The sequence below is a fragment of the Bos indicus x Bos taurus genome, chromosome 29 (assembly GCF_003369695.1).
Source record: "Bos indicus x Bos taurus breed Angus x Brahman F1 hybrid chromosome 29, Bos_hybrid_MaternalHap_v2.0, whole genome shotgun sequence".
NCBI classification, from domain to species: domain Eukaryota; kingdom Metazoa; phylum Chordata; class Mammalia; order Artiodactyla; family Bovidae; genus Bos; species Bos indicus x Bos taurus.
Genome location: NC_040104.1, coordinates 25,291,745 through 25,309,090, shown reverse-complemented (window position 1 = coordinate 25,309,090; position 17,346 = coordinate 25,291,745). Strand labels below are relative to the sequence as shown.

Below are 17,346 nucleotides of genomic sequence, written 5' to 3'. Positions count from 1 at the left end.
CTTTTTTGGCTTAATCAGTTCAGTTCAGTTCAGTCAGTCGTGTCCGACTCTTTGCGACCTCATGAATTGCAGCATGCCAGGCCTCCCTGTCCATCACCAACTCCTGGAGTTCACTCAGACTCATGTCCATCGAGTCGGTGATGCCATCCAGCCATCTCATCCTCTGTCGTCCCCTTCTCCTCCTGCCCCCAATCCCTCCCAGCATCAGAGTCTTTTCCAATGAGTCATCTCTTCGCATGAGGTGGCCAAAGTACTGGAGTTTCAGCCTTAGCATCAGTCCTTCCAAAGAACATCCAGGGCTGGTCTACTTCAGAAGGGACTGGTTGGATCTCCTTGCAGTCCAAGGAACTCTCAAGAGTCTTCTCCAACACCACAGTTCAAAAGCATCAATTCTTCGGCGCTCAGCTTTCTTCACAGTCCAACTCTCGCATCCATACACGACCACTGGAAAAACCATAGCCTTGACTAGATGGACCTTTGTAGGCCAAGTAATGTCTTTGCTTCTGAATATGCTATCTAGGTTGGTCATAACTTATGAGTATCACTTATCCAGTAGGAAATCCTTATACTACATATTCCGCATGTTAAGAACAAATGTACAATAAATCACCGTTTTTTATTAAAAAAAGGAAAAGATACAGCCTTATTGCTCCCTGATTGGGACTGTCCAGAGAAGGTGGAGGGGGGCCTCCCAGAGCCCCCCAACACAGGGGCTTGCCTGTTGGGGCTGAGTAAATGGTGAGTCCTGAACACCACCCTCCCCTACCCAAAGTACACCCTGGGGGGCTGGGCTCTGGGAGAGGTGGGAAGGGGGCAGGTCTGTTGGAAAGAGCACTAGGCCAGGCGGGAGTCAGGAGCCGGATTTCAGGACTGGCTCCCTGTGCAAACCCCCAGCACACAGAACAAGGCCCTCCAAGTAACGGGTGCTCAATCCTGTATTTGTTGAACGAACAGATGAATGAACCCATGGCTGCGTGACATGGTCCCTGCTCTCAGGGGGTTTCCAACCTGAAGGACAGACCCATGAATGTTACTGCAGAGCAGGGTGTGCTCTGTCCAATCTAGGGGCAGTGCTCAGGGGCTGCAGGAGTCAGTCAAGGAAAGCGCCCCGTGAGCTGGGATACATTCCAAGAAGGGAGCTTGATGGTTCTAAAGGATAAAGGCGATTCCGGGAGGCAGAGAAGAGGGCTGAGCGCAGAGCACTAGGAGGCCTGCACGCCCAGAGTCTCAGAGGCACCACCAGTAAAGCATTGGAATGGCACATGAGAAGGAGGTTTGACACTGCACAGATCTCCGCATTTTGGAACGTACTCTGCTCCAGCAAGGCTCTGCCCACCATTCTCCCAAAGGGCAAGGTTATCTGTAAAGTGGGCAGGAGCCCAGCTCTGCAGCCCTGGTTTTCTCAACTCCAGCCCCATACAATGAGCTGGCTGAGTAGAGAGAACTGTAGGTTCAGGGCCCACAGATGTCCTCCATCCAACAATCCCACCCCTCAGGGAGCTGCAGGCTGAAGCTGAACCCAGGCCTGGCCTGCACCTTGCCCTCCTCCTCCTCCTTGACTGGCTGCCCAAACTGTTACCACGGGGTTCACACACACCCTACCCACCCTACCCTGGACAAATCCCACTGTGAACCTCTCCCTGCCCTGCCCTGGCCAAGCACTGGCAGAGGAAAACCAGAGAAAACCAGACTGGCAGGCAGCCAGGCCTCAACAGCAATTCGGGGAGGAGAGGGTGACCAGGGAGTCATTTGGGTTCTCTGGAGCTAGAAAGTGGGCGCGGCGGCTGCGACGGCGCAGAAGCGCGGCGGCTGCGACGGCGCAGAAGCGCGGCGGCTGCGACGGCGCAGAAGCGCGGCGGCTGCGACGGCGCAGAAGCGCGGCGGCTGCGACGGCGCAGAAGCGCGGCGGCTGCGACGGCGCAGAAGCGCGGCGGCTGCGACGGCGCAGAAGCGCGGCGGCTGCGACGGCGCAGAAGCGCGGCGGCTGCGACGGCGCAGAAGCGCGGCGGCTGCGACGGCGCAGAAGCGCGGCGGCTGCGACGGCGCAGAAGCGCGGCGGCTGCGACGGCGCAGAAGCGCGGCGGCTGCGACGGCGCAGAAGCGCGGCGGCTGCGACGGCGCAGAAGCGCGGCGGCTGCGACGGCGCAGAAGCGCGGCCGGGGAGCTCAAGGTCAGAGACGTCGGTAGAGAGGAGCCCAAGAGGAGCTACCCCACGTCCAAAGTCAGAGGCAGCGGTCAAGAGGAGCTACCCCACGTCCAAGGTAAGGAGCAGCGGCTGCGCTTTGCTGGAGCAGCCGTGAAGAGATACCCCACGTCCAAGGTAAGAGAAACCCAAGTAAGATGGTGGGTGTTGCCAGACAGCATCAGAGGGCAAACACACTGAAACCACAATCACAGACAACTAGCCAATCTGATCACACGGACCACAGCCTTGTCTAACTCAATGAAACTAAGCCATGCCCTGTGGGGCCACCCGAGACTAAAGGGTCATGGTGGAGAGGTCTGACAGAATGTGGTCCACTGGAGAAGGGAATGGCAAACCACTTCAGTATTCTTGCCTTGAGAACCCCATGAACAGTATGAAAAGGCAAAATGATAGGATACTGAAAAAGGAACTCCTCAGGTCGGTAGGTGCCCAATATGCTACTGGAGATCAGTGGAGAAATAACTCCAGAAAGAATGAAGGGATGGAACCAAAGCAAAAACAACACTCAGTTGTGGATGTGACTGGTGATAGAGCAAGGTCTGATGCTGTAAAGAGCAATATTGTATAGGAACCTGGAATGTCAGGTCCATGAATCAAGGCAAATTGGAAGTGGTCAAACAGGAGATGGCAAGAGTGAATGGCAACATTCTAGGAATCAGCGAACTAAGAAGGACTGGAACGGGTGAATTTACCTCAGATGACCATTATATCTAATACTGTGGGCAGGAATCCCTTAGAAGAAATGGAATAGCCCTCACAGTCAACAAAAGAGTCCGAAATGCAGTACTTGGATGCTATCTCAAAAATGACAGAATGATCTCTGTTCGTTTCCAAGGCAAACCATTCAATATCACGGTAATCCAAGTCTATGCCCCGACCAGTAACACTGAAGAAGCTGAAGTTGAACAGTTCTATGAAGACCTACAAGACCATCTAGAACAACACCCAAAAAAGATGTCCTTTTCATTATAGGGGACTGGAATGCAAAAGTAGGAAGTCAAGAAACACCTGGAGTAATAGGCAAATTTGGCTTTGGAATACAGAATGAAGCAGGGCAAAGGCTAGTAGATGTCTGCCAAGAGAACGCACTGGTCATAGCAAACACCCTCTTCCAACAACACAAGACTCTACACATGGGCATCACCAGATGGTCAACATTGAAATCAAATTGATTATATTCTTTATAGCCGAAAATGGAGAAGCTCTATAGAGTCAGCAAAAACAAGACCCGGAGCTGACTGTGGCTCAGATCATGAACTCCTTATGGCCAAAATCTGAGTGAAATTGAAGAAAGTGGAGAAACCCACTAGACCATTCAGGTATGACCTAAATAAAATCCCTTATGACTATATAGTGGAAGTAAGAAATAGATTTAAGGGACTAGATCTGGTAGACAGTGCCTGATGAACTATGGACAGAGGTTTGTGACATTGTACAGGAGACAGGAATCAAGACCATCCTCAAGGAAAAGAAATGCAAAAAAGCAAAATGGCTGTCTGAGGAGACCTTACAAATAGCTGTGAAAAGAAGTGAAAAGCAAAGTAGAAAAGGAAAGATATACCCATTTGAATGCAGAGTTCCAAAGAATAGCAAGGAGAGACAAGAAAGCCTTCCTCAGTGATCAATGCAAAAAAATAGAGGAAAACAACAGAATGGGAAAGACTAGAGATCTCTTCAAGAAAATTAGAGATACCAAGGGAACATTTCATGCAAACATTTCATGCAAAGGACAGAAATGGTAGGGACCTAGCAGAAGAGAAGATATTAAGAAGAGATGGCAAGAATACACAGAAGAACTGTACAAAAAAGATCTTCATGACCCATACAATCACGATGGTGTGATCACTCACCTAGAGCCAGACATCCTGGGATGTGAATTCAAGTGGGCCTTAGGAAGCATCACTATGAACAAAGCCAGTGGAGGTGATGGAATTCCAGTTGAGCTATTTCAAATCCTGAAAGATGATGCTGTGAAAGTGCTGCACTCAATATGCTAGCAAATTTGGAAAACTCAGCAGTGGCCACAGGACTGGTAAAAGTCAGTTTTCATTCTATTCCCAAAGAAAGTGAAAAGTGAAGTTGCTCAGTCATGTCCGACTCTTTGCGACCTCATGGACTTAGCCTACCAGGCTCCTCTGTCCATGGGGTTTTCCAGGCAAGAGTTCTGGAGTGGTTTTCCATTTCCTTCTCCAAGGGATCTTCCCACCCCAGGGATTGATCCCAAGTCTCCTGCACTGTAGGCAGATGCTTTACCATCTGAGCCACCAGGGAAGAGCCCAAGATTCCCAAAGAAAGGCAATGCCAAAGAATGCTCAAACTACTGCACAGTTGCACTCATCTCACACGCTAGTAAAGTAATGCTTAAAATTCTCCAAGCCAGGCTTCAGCAATACGTGAACGGTGAACTTCCAGATGTTCAAGTTGGTTTTAGAAAAGGCAGAGGAACAAAAGATCAAATTGCCAACATCTGATAGATCATCGAAAAGGCAAAAGAGTTCCAGAAAAACATCTATTTCTGCTTTATTGACTGTACCAAAGCCTTTGACTGTGTGGATCACAATAAACTGTGGAAAATTCTGAAAGAGATGGGAATACCAGACCACCTGACCTGCCTCTTGAGAAACCTGTATGCAAGTCAGGAAGCAACAGTTAGAACTGGACATGGAACAACAGACTGGTTCCAAATAGGTAAAGGAGTACATCAGGGCTATATATTGTCACCCTGCTTATTTAACTTATATGCAGAATACATCATGAGAAATGCTGGGCTGGAGGAAGCACAAGCTGGAATCAAGATCGCTGGAAGAAATATCAATAACCTCCGATATGCAGATGACACCACCCTTATGGCAGAAAGTGAAGAACTAAAGGTCCTTTTGATGAAAGTGAAAGAGGAGAGTGAAAAAGTTGGCTTAAAGCTCAACATTCAGAAAACTAAAATCATGGCATCCGGTCCCATCACTTCATGGAAAATAGATGGGGAAACAGTGTAAACACTGCCTGACTTTATTTTTCTGGGCTCCAAAATCACTGAAGATGGTGATTGCAGCCATGAAATTAAAAGACACTTTCTCCTTGGAAGGAAAGTTATGACCAACGTACACAGCATATTGAAAAGCAGAGACATTACTTTGTCAACAAAGGTCCATCTAGTCAAGGCTATGGTTTTTCCTGTGGTCATGTATGGATGTGAGAGTTGAACTATAAACAAAGCTGAGTGCTGAAGAATTGATGCTTTGGAACTGTGGTGTTGGAGAAGACTCTTGAGAGTCCCTTGGACTGCAAGGAGATCCAACCAGTCCATCATAAAGGAAATCAGTCCTGGGTTTTCTTTTGAAGGACTGGTGTTGAAACTGAAACTCCAATACTTTGGCCACCTGATGGGAAGAGCTGACTCATTTGAAAAGACCCTGATGCTGGGAAAGATTGAGAGCAGGAGGAGAAGGGGATGACAGAGGCCGGATTGCATCACTGATTCAATGGACACGGGTTTGGGTGAACTCCGGGAGTTGGTGATGGACATGGAGGCCTGGCATGCTGCGGTTCATGGGGTTGCAAAGAGTCAGACATGACTGAGCCACTGAAGTGAGTGAATGAGTGGAGCTAGAAAGCCGTGGAAGGGAGCTGGTCTCTGTGGGGACCCCAGGGCCATGTGCCTCATCCAATGACCCTGTGAGAGCTAAGAGAATTTCATCAGCTATAACAGTCCTTTTGGGGGATTCCCTGGTGGCTCAGATGGTAAAGAATCTGCCTGCAATGCAGGAGACCTGGGTTGGATCCCTAGGTAGGGAAGATCCCCTGGAAGAGGGCATGGCAACACACTCCTGTATTCTTGCTGGAGAATCGCTATGGACAGAGGAGCCCTGCAGTCTACAGTCCGTGGGATCGCAAAGAGTCAGACATGACTGAGAGACTAAGCTCAGTACAGCACATGACAATCCTCTACCTCTTTACAGCCCATGTTTACACAATGTATCTACTCTAACAGAGGCAGCAACAGCAGTGGAAACTCACTCTGCCTGAGGAGCCGGGTCTGGCCTGCTGCTCTGCCCCAAAGACTCACAGGGGCAGACATAGCCTGAGCAGCTCCAGACTCTGTTGCCCTTGGGGGATTGGATTTCAGGCCAAGCTTCAGAGGCTCTGAAGTTGTGGGAAAGGAATTCGATAATAATGTTGATGATGGAGACCAAGATAAGTACGTTCCTGACATTCCTAGGGCTTTTCTCCTGTGCTGAGCACTAACCTGTGTTTGAGGACCTTGCAACAACCCTATAAGGGGACACAACCATCTCACATGTGAGGAAACTGAGGGTCAGTGAGGTTAAGCAACTTCAGTTCAGTTCAGTTGCTCAGTCGTGTCCGACTCTTTGCGACCCCATGAATCGCAGCATGCCAGGCCTTCCTGTCTATCACCAACTCCTGGAGTTCACTCAAACTCACGTCCATTGAGTCGGTGATGCCATCCAGCCATCTCATCCTCTGTCGTCCCCTTTTCCTCCTGTCCCCAGTCCCTCCCAGTATCAGAGTCTTTTCCAATGAGTCAACTCTTCGCATGAGGTGGCCAAAGTACTGGAGTTTCAGCTTTAGCATCATTGCTTCCAAAGAAATCCCAGGGCTGATCTCCTTTAGAATGGACTGGTTGGATCTCCTTGTAGTCAACTAGTAGCAAATTTAAGTTAGTAATCCTTAGATCCAGGATTGGAGACCGGGAATAACCATTCCAGAGGTTGATTTCATAGACACTGCCCTAAACTGGCAGGAATAGCTCACTGCCATCCATGAATAACCATCCAGAAGCAACATGAGCCCCTTTGCCATCCTATTTAATCTGGACCTCTTTCCAGACTTCATGAACGTGAGCCCCCTGCTGGCCGGTCAAGGGTAACACGAGCCCCACAATAATCATCGACTGCCACCTAGTGGCGCCGTGAGGAATGTCACATTTCTTTTCTTTGATTTCATCAGATGTGATACTTCAAAAACCAAAATGTTAAAAACTTGCTTTTTGCTTCTCCCTGCTTCGACATCTCTAAGAATAACTGCAGGCAGATGTTATTCCTATTTTATGAATGATAAGATACAGACCCAAGGGAGTTAAGTAGCTTCTTGAAGACCACATGATGAGGTTTCAGTTCAGTTCAATACAGTCGCTCAGTCGTGTCCGACTCTTTGCGACCCCATGAATTGCAGCACGCCAGGCCTCTCTGTCCATCACCAACTCCCCGAGTTCACTCAAACTCACGTCCATCGAGTCAGTGATGCCATCCAGCTATCTAATCTGTCGTCCCCTTTTCCTCCTGCCCCTAATCCCTCCCAGCATCAGAGTCTTTTCCAATGAGTCAGCTCTTCGCATGAGGTGGCCAAAGTACTGGAGTTTCAGCTTTAGCATCATTCCTTCCAAAGAACACCCAGGACTAGTCTCCTTTAGAATGGACTGGTTGGACCTCCTTGTAGTCAACTAGTAGCAAATTTAAGTTAGTAATCCTTAGATCCAGGATTGGAGACCGGGAATAACCATTCCAGAGGTTTATTTCATAGACACTGCCCTAAACTGGCAGGAATAGCTCACTGCCATCCATGAATAACCATCCAGAAGCAACATGAGCCCCTTTGCCATCCTATTTAATCTGGACCTCTTTCCAGACTTCATGGATGTGAGCCCTCTGCTGGCCGGTCAAGGGTAACACGAGCCTCACAATAATTATCGACTGTCACCTAGTGGCGCCGTGAGGAATGTCACATTTCTTTTCTGTGACTTCATCAGATGTGATACTTCAAAAACCAAAATGTTAAAAACTTGCTTTTTGCTTCTCCCTGCTTCGACATCCCTAAGAATAACAGCAGGCAGATGTTGTTCCTATTTTATGAATGATAAGGTACAGACCCAAGGGAGTTAAGTAGCTTCTTGAAGATCACATGATGAGGATTCAGTTCAGTTCAATATAGTCGCTCAGTCGTGTCCAACTCTTTGCGACCCCATGAATTGCAGCACGCCAGGCCTCCCTGTCCATCACCAACTCCCAGAGTTCACTCAGACTCACGTCAATGGAGTCAGGGATGCCATCCAGCCATCTCATCCTCTGTCGTCCCCTTTTCCTCCTGCCCCTAATCCCTCCCAGCATTAGAGTCTTTTCCAATGAGTCAACTCTTCGCATGAGATGGCCAAAATACTAGAGTTTTAGCTTTAGCATCATTCCTTCCAAATACAGAAGTAAAGGGTCAGAATCATTTATCTAAAGTGTGACCTTGAGTAAGACATTTTATTATTTATTTTGGTGGACACCAAAAAACCCCCTCTGCTACAATAACAGTTTTTCTTGGCTTTATTTAATAAAAAGTTCCTCCTTTACCCATTAAGTTCCCATGCTAGTTCTACTATACTTCAGTTTGGTATTTGAGTGAATCTTTCTGGGCTGTCCTTTGCAATCCACTGATCAATCTGTCTCTCTCTAGGTCTGTACCATATAGTCTTAACTGCTACAGCTTTATACTTAAGTACAGGTCCCCCACCTTAAGCTTCTTTTTCCTAAGCATATTATCTATTTTTTATGTTTCTTTTTAAATTTAAAAATCAGTTTATCAAGCTTCACATAATTCTATTGAGATTTTTATTGGAGTTGCAGTGAATATGTAGTAGAGAAAATAAAGAGAATTCATATCTTTATAATATTAGATTTTCCTGTGCATGAACATGAACAGTATTTACTTGGATAATCTTTAATGTCATTCAAAATTGTTTTGTTTGTTTGTTTGTTTCTACATAGAGGGTTGTATATGCTTTGCTTTAGATTTATTCCTAATAACATTTTTGATGTTATAAATGGTTCTTTTTAAAAGTTATGTTTTTTCCATTTAATTAATTTATTATTAGTTTTTAATTTATTTATTTTAGTTGGAGGCTAATTACAATATTGTAGTGGTTTTTGCCATACATTGATATGAATCAGCCATGGGTTTACATGTGTTCCCCATCCTGAACCCCACTCCCACCTCCCTCCCCATCCCATAAAAGTTATGTTTTAAATATTTTTCTACTAATACAAAAATAATCATTTTATAATAAAAGGCTCCTTATAACCATAAAGACTAATATAACTACATTATCTTTTGTTATTGTTTACCTGGTGAATCTTTTTCCATTTCTTTTAATCTCTTTCTATCCTTAGGTTTTAAATTAATATCTCATAAACAGCGTATTATTGGATCTCATAGATTGCATTGATGACGTAAGATAGCATGTGAAGAAGTAGGGGGCGCTGCTGTTTACTCAGGACCGAAGATCCCAAGACAAGATAGATTCTGCTCTCACCACAGTACATATCCATCCACCATACAAGGAACATAGCCATGCTTAGGGGTGGGCCACAGAGGTAAGATGGGGACAGAGCCACATGGCCACAGAGAGCTTGCCAGGCTGAGGCTGGATGCGCACACATGCGTGTGCACGCACACACGCACACACACAAGCTCTGGCTCTGGGCACCCAGAAGCGAGGGAGCTGTGCAGATTACAGCTGCCCTGCTCTGAAAACAGCCACCAGCAGAAACAGACACTCAGGACACACGACAGTAATGAGTCCCGGGCTTGAGTGACAGGGTAGCCAGAAGAGGAGGACCTCAGAGAGGCAGCACTTGAGGCTGACAGGGGCCAGAGTGCAGAAGAAGGTGGCCCAGATGACAAGGCGGAGCTCTAGGAGCACAATTTTCATCCAAGACTTCATGGGTAAAGGCTCAGAGAGGTTATGGGAAAGGAGGAGGCCATTGGGAGAGGACAGTGCAGGAGAAGCCCACTGCATCTGACCCTCGACCACTATGACGATGAGCTAGTCAGCAGAGCCCAGGCCCAGGCCCCCTGGAAAGCCATCAGAAGGGGTCCTCGTTTTAGAGATCCCCTGGGGCTAGAGTGGAAGCCATCAGAGAACTCCTCTAGGGCCAGAGTACTCAGGCAGCCCAGAGTGGTTGGATTCACAGTCAGGGACCTTTTTTAGAACACACACAAAAATGAGCAAATGCATTGGAATCTTCTTGTCACTGATTGAAAACGATCAGATCAAACAGGAAAAATCAACCAGAGTAGCACTGAGTTAATCCAAGCCTACTAACTACACACACACATGTCTCCATAATATAACAAACACTAGGACAACAGAATGGGAAAGACTAGAGATCTCATCAAGAAAATCAGGGATACCAAGGGAACATTTCATGAAAAGATGGGCACAATAAAGGACAGAAAGGGTATGGACCTAACAGAAGCAGAAGATATTAAGAAGAGGTGTCAAGAATACACAGAAGAAAAAAAAAAAAAAGAATACACAGAAGAACTTCTGTGAGAAGTTCAAAAAAGATCTTCACGACCCAGATAATCACGATGGTGTGATCACTCACCTAGAGCCAGACATCCTGGAATGTGAAGTCAAGTGGGCCTTAGGAGGCATCACTATGAACAAAGCTAGTGGAGGTGATGGAATTCCAGTTGAGCTATTTCAAACCCTAAAAGATGATGCTAAGAAAGTGCTGTACTCAATATGCCAGCAAATTTGGAAAACTCAGCAGTGGCCACTGCACTGGTAAAGGTCAGTTTTCATTCCAATCCCAAAGAAAGACAATGCCAAAGAATGTTCAAACTACTGCAAAACTGCCCTCACCTCACACACTAGAAAAGTAACGCTCAAAATTCTCCAAGCCAGGCTTCAACAGTATGTGAACCACAAAATTCCAAATGTTCAAGCTGGATTTAGAAAAGGCAGAGGAACCAGAGATCAAATTGCCAACATCTGCTGCATCATAGAAAAAGCAAGAGAGTCCCAGAAAAACATCTACTTCTGCTTTGTTGACCATGCCAAAGCCTTTGACTGTGCGGACCACAACAAACTGGAAAATTCTGAAAGAGATGGGAATACCAGACCACTGACCTGCCTCCTGAGAAATCTGTATGCAGGTCAGGAATTAGAACTGGACATGGAACAACAGACTGGTTCCAAATCGTGAAAGGAGTACATCAAGGCTGTATATTGTCACCCTTGCTATTTAACTTATATGCAGAGAACATCATGAGAAACGCTGGGCTGGATGAAGCACAAGCTGGAATCAAGATTGCCGGGAGAAATATCAATAACCTCAAATATGCTGATGATACCACCCTTATGGCAGAAGGTGAAGAACTAGAGTCTCTTGATGAAAGAGGAGAGTGAAAATGTTGGCTGCTGCTGCTGTTGCTAAGTCACTTCAGTCATGTCTGACTCTGTGCGACCCCAGAGATGGCAGCCCACCAGGCTCCCCCATCCCTGGGATTCTCCAGGCAAGAACACTGGAGTGGGTTGCCATTTCCTTCTCCGATGCAGGAAAGTGAAAAGTGAAAGTGAAGTCACTCAGTCATGTCCGACTCCTAGCGACCCCATGGACTGCAGCCTACCAGGCTCCTCCATCCATGGGATTTTCCAGGCAAGAGTACTGGAGTGGGGTGCCATTGCAATATTCAGAAAACTAAGATCATGGCATCTGGTCCCATCAGTTCATGGCAAATAGACAGGGAAACAATGGAACCCATGATAGACTTTATTTTGGGGGGCTCCAAAATCACTGCAGATGGTTATTGCAGCCATGAAATTAAAAGACACTTGCTTCTTGGAAGGAAAGCGATGACCAACCTAGACATCATATTAAAAAGCAGAGACATTACTTTGCCAACAAAGGTTTGTCTAGTCAAAGCTATGGTTTTTCCAGTAGTCATATATGGATGTGAGAGTTGGACTATAAAGAAAGCTGAGTGCCAAAGAATTGATGCTATTGAATTGTGGTGTTGGAGAAGACTCTTGAGGTCCCTTGGACCGCAAGGAGATCAAACCAGCCCATCCTAAAGGAAATCAGTCCTGAATATTCACTGGAAGGACTGATGCTGAAGCTGAAAGTCCAATACTTTGGCCACCTGATGCGAAGAATTGACTCACTGGAGAAGACCCTGATGGGAAAGACTGACAGCAGGAAGAGAAAGGGACGACAGAGGATGAGATGGTTGGATAGCATCACCGACTTGATGGACATGAGTTTGAGCAAGCTCCAGGAGTTGGTGATGGACAGGGAAGTCTGGCATGGGGTCACAAAGAGTTGGATATGGCTGAGCCATTGAACTGGACTCAATTGAGGACTTTACTATGTGATGTTCACTCCTTATAAGCAGGGTCCACGAGAGTGCCCTGCACAAAGCAGCCATTCAATAAATACCTGTGGATGAATTTACATGATGCTCGGAGGAAAAAGAAATTCCAAATGAGGAAAATTAGAGCACTGATTGTCCCAACTTTTTCATTTCTAGAATCCCCAGCCAGTGTTACCTGACAGCAGATCTGAATCACTGACGGCTGGAAGGACATGGAATGAAGGACCAGACAGGAGCTGGCTCTCCCCACTGAGATGATTTTGGCCATAGGCTTCCCCAACCACACCGCTGCTCAGGAGCCCTAGGGCTCCTGTCTCCATGATTCGCTGACTTTCGGAGGAGCCTAACCCTTGAATGAGCAAGCACAGATGGACGTAAAAGACAAAGGAATGGGAAGAAAAGAATTCAATAAGCCTTCTTTCTCCTCTACTTCAGTAGAAAGTCAGCTCATAGCTGCCTTGAAGCAGGAGGCCCTTCCTGCAGCCCCTGACTCTGTAGGAGACTTCGGGTCCTCTGGCTCGGATCGCCCAGGAGAAGGGCTCTTCACACCTGCTGCCTTACCTGGTGTTACCAAGAGTCTGAGAAGCTGTGTGATTCCCTATGCAAGGATCACGTCAGTTCTCACGAGGGAGTCCCAGACCTCCTGCCCTCCTCAAGCTCTCCCCAGCTTACTGAAGCCTCTTTCCTTCCCTGAAGCCTTGCAACTGTTTCTCCCTCCATCCTACCAGTTCAGACTAACCTTGATCCAGCATCCCAAGGCAGGGCCACCAAGGGTCATTCTGATTATGCACTCATGGTCCTCCATCCCTGGTCAAGAACAGCCAAGATTGGCAAAGCCCACCCTCCAAAAAGGTTTTTATAGAAAGGATCTTGCAACCCAGAAACTGTCCCCACCCCCAAGTCCAGCACATTCTGTTTCCACTTTCTTGGACACCCCTGGGATTCTCTGCATTCACAGTGGCCTGGTCCTCACTCTCGCAATACACTGCTTCCCAAATAGTACAGGACTTGGAAACTAATGTAAGCCAACTCCAGGTACATTCTACTTCCCACAGGGCTGGGCTTCTTACCTGTTGGGTACATTTTATTATTTTTAATATATTTATTTATTTGGCTGCACCGGGTCTTAGTTGTAGCATATGAGATCTAGTTCCCTGATCAGGGATCAAACCCTGGCCCCCTGTATTGGGAATGGAAGTCTTAGCCACTGGACCACCAGGGAAGTCTCATGTTGGGTGCATTTTAAAGTAGTGGCTCAGATGGTAAAGCATCTGCCTGCAATGCAGGAGACCTGGGTTCGATTCCTGGGTCAGGAAGATCCCCTGGAGAAGGAAATGACAATCCACTCCAACATTCTTGCCTGGAAAATACCATGGACAAAGGAGCCTGATAGGCCACAGTCCATGGGGTCGCAAAGAGTACGACTGAGCGACTTCACTTAACCTGTCAAATATTCTTTGCCTTCATTTTGGCTTGCTTCTCCACTGTCAGATGTTCCTCACAGTGAAGCCTTTAAAGTTCTCTGCCCAGAATCACTTCCCAATTCTCATCTCTCCAACTTGTCTATTCAATCACTAATTCACTCATGCTTTCAGGCACAAATGCATGCATTTCTAGTAAAAAAAAAAAAAAAAATTGCTGAGCATTGGGTCAGGCACTACTGCAGGCCCTGGGACTCAAAGATGTGTTCATTCTTCTCAAAGACCTCGTAGTACAACAGGAGAGAATCGTGTCCTCAGATGCTTAAAGTACAGTGTGATAAAAGCTTTAATATGGACATATCTGTGGCTGTGTGAGCAGAGGGCAGACAGAAATAAGATTCATTATGGGACATTATTGGTTCAAATAACTATTCCTGGAGCTGGCAAGAGAGGCTGGCTCCAGAAACAGTGGGATCCAGAGTCCAAATGACATCATCAGGATATTTCCCCTCTCCTGGTTTCATTGTATCTGCTTGGCTTTCGGTGGCTGGTAATAACTGCATGGCATGGAATGAGACCAGGGATGAGCCCCCCTCTTCCAAAATATATATCTGTGCAAGTTCAAGTAGTAAAATCAGCTACACATGCACACACACCCTCCCCCCAACACATACTCCCCAACAAAACTGTCCTTTATAGGGACTCTGTAAATGACACTCGCCTGCATTCTCAATTCTAATGGAAAGAATTCTAACATAAACTTTAGGGCTGTGGATAGGGGCCTAGATTGCTGAGCGTATCACAGTTACGGAAAGGGGAGCCTCTGGGAACCATTAAGGCCCTAATGGATGTGAGTCATCCCGGGATGAAGCTTGGCCTGTCAGAGATTCCCATCTGAGGTCTCCAGTCTCTTTGGTACAAAACAAATCCAAGGAGAGAGGAGGGTACATGAAGAAGCCTCCACAGGTACCAAAGATTTTCATTTTAGATTCATCACAGCTAGAAAGCATCTCATTTTAAAGATAAGGGATTAGGACAAAACAGATTCCACAATTAAAAGGATCTAACTGGAAATACATTACATGTTACAAAACAGCATAAATAGTTGGATACTTTGTGTGCATGAATCTGAGTATTCATGCAGTTGTTTCCATATAGAAGTCTAACTAGAGATTTGTATTTTCATCTATATTCTCTATATTCTCCTCTCAGTAGCCTGAGAGGATTTTCTGAAACACAGAGCTGATCAAGTTACTTCCTCCCTTAAATTCTTTAAGTCAACCCCCTTGGCTCTCAAAAGGAAACTGATATTTCCTATTATGGCTACTTTAAGCTCTGCATGATGTAGCAGGGCTAGAAAATAGAGTTTTTAGACAACCCAAAGTTGGGAAGTTAAACAAGGGTGCCCCATGAAAAACTGGGACCTCAAAAGACTAAACCTAAGTGTATTTCTCATTAGTAAAAAATAAAACCACCAAGAAATTGTTTGACCAAGCTTGGATCTAGGCAAACCAAAATTTTCTCTGGAGAATTTGTAGTCACAAGAAAGACTGTGGCCCAAACTCATATGACCTGTGGTCTCACTAGAGCTACAAATGCCAGGTGAGGTTTCTGGGGACATCCTGAGAGATGAGAGCCATGCTGGGAAGTTCCCCCAGTCCATCAGCAAAAGAAAACACAAGTTCTTTTCTGGAGGAACTCAACTATAATTCAGACCTGAAAGAATTCCCACAGATAAAGTCCCAAGGAAAGTGAGCAGCTAACAGTCTAAAATTACAAATACACAAAGAAGCAAATCACCATCACAAAGTGACAGAGGAAACACAGTAAGGTCAGGCACACAGACTCCAGCACTGGGGTTTTCAGATAGAGAGTTTTAAGACTGCTAGGCTTCATAGGGTTACAGACATAAAAGAGAATTGACAAGGTGAATCAGCATCAAGACCAGGCCAGAAACTGACCAAGCAAATATCGAAACAGAGTCTCAAGCAGATTATCTAGAAACTAATAATATAAAAATTGAATTTAAAATTCAGTGGATGGATTTAAAATCTGTGTCTAATCTTCTGTAAACAGAAGATTAGACACAGAGGAAAAGAGACTAGAAACCTAGAAGATCCACCTGTAGAAATTATCAAGAAGGCAGAAGAAAAGTTATGACCAACCTAGATAGCATATTCAAAAGCAGAGACATTACTTTGCCAACAAAGGTCCATCTAGTCAAGGCTATGGTTTTCCCAGTGGTCATGTATGGATGTGCGAGTTGGACTGTGAAGAAAGCTGAGCGCCAAAGAATTGATGCTTTTGAACTGTAGTGTTGGAGAGGACTCTTGAGAGTTCCTTGGACTGCAAGGAGATCCAACCAGTCCATTCTGAAGGAGATCAGCCCTGGGTGTTCTTTGGAAGGAATGATGCTAAAGCTGAAACTCCAGTACTTTGGCCACCTCATGCAAAGAGTTGACTCATTGGAAAACACTCTGATGCTGGGAGGGATTGGGGGCAGGAGGAAAAGGGGACGATGGACGATGAGATGGCTGGATGGCATCACCGACTCAATGGATGTGAGTTTGAGTGAACTCCGGGAGATGGTGATGGACAGGGAGGCCTGGCGTGCTGGGATTCATGGGGTTCGCAAAGAGTTGGACACGACTGAGCGACTGAACTGAACTGAACTGAACCTAGGAGCCAAACAGACAGAAAACAAGAAAGAGATGTTAAGGGATATGGAGAATAGAAAGAGAAACACTAAAATGTGTTGGATGAAACTTCTAGAAAGAGGTAATAATAAAAATGATTATAAAAGCTAGCAAATATATAGTATTTACCATGTGTCCCTGTTCTAAAGGAAAGTGAAAGTGAAGTCGCTCAGTCGTGTCCGACTCTTTGTGACCCCATAGACTGTAGCGTATCAGGCTCCTCTGTCCATGGAATTTTCCAGGCAATAGTACTGGAGTGGATTGCCATTTCCTTCTCCAGCAGCTCTTCTCAACTCAGGGATGGAACCCAGGTCTCCCACATTGTAGACAGACGCTTTACCATCTGAGCCACCAGACTGTTATGCAATTAACTCACTAATGTTCACGAGAAAACCTTTCTTTTTTACCTTTTCTACCTACTTTTATTTCATTACTAACTTTCTTTCTTTCCTATTTTGCATCTCTTATCTTCCATTCCTTGAAATACATTCTTCAGAAGTTCCTTTTGTGAGAGTCTTTGTGGGGTTAATGCCTAGTTAAAAAGAAAGGTAGGTAATAATGTCATCCGCACTTTATAGATGAGGAATAATATCATCCCCACTTCACACATGAGGAAACCGAAACAGAGAAGTTACAACATTTGTCCAAGGTCTCATAGAGACGCCAAGTAGCTTGGCTCCAGAGTTTGTGGTCTCAACCACTATGTAATCTATGAAGAAATAATAGCAGAAAACCATCCAGAAATACTAAATGACAGTAATCTTAAAGTCCAGGAAACATCATAAACCCAGAATGTGATATAAAGAGAAAGCCACTAGACACATTTTGATGACAGTGTACCACATGAGAGAAAAAAGAAAAGCTC

At 45.8% G+C, this 17,346-nt stretch overlaps 1 protein-coding gene across 1 annotated transcript in view; it reads left to right on the top strand.

The window, feature by feature from the left end:
- The first annotated feature begins 2,123 nt into the window (after positions 1-2,123).
- Positions 2,124-17,346, top strand: part of MRGPRX2 (MAS related GPR family member X2) — a 28,264-nt gene continuing 13,041 nt past the window's right edge. Inside the window, exon 1 of the mRNA XM_027532530.1 lies at positions 2,124-2,261. The gene's annotated coding sequence lies outside the window, so the exon portion shown is untranslated. The remainder of the gene's footprint in view (positions 2,262-17,346) is intronic.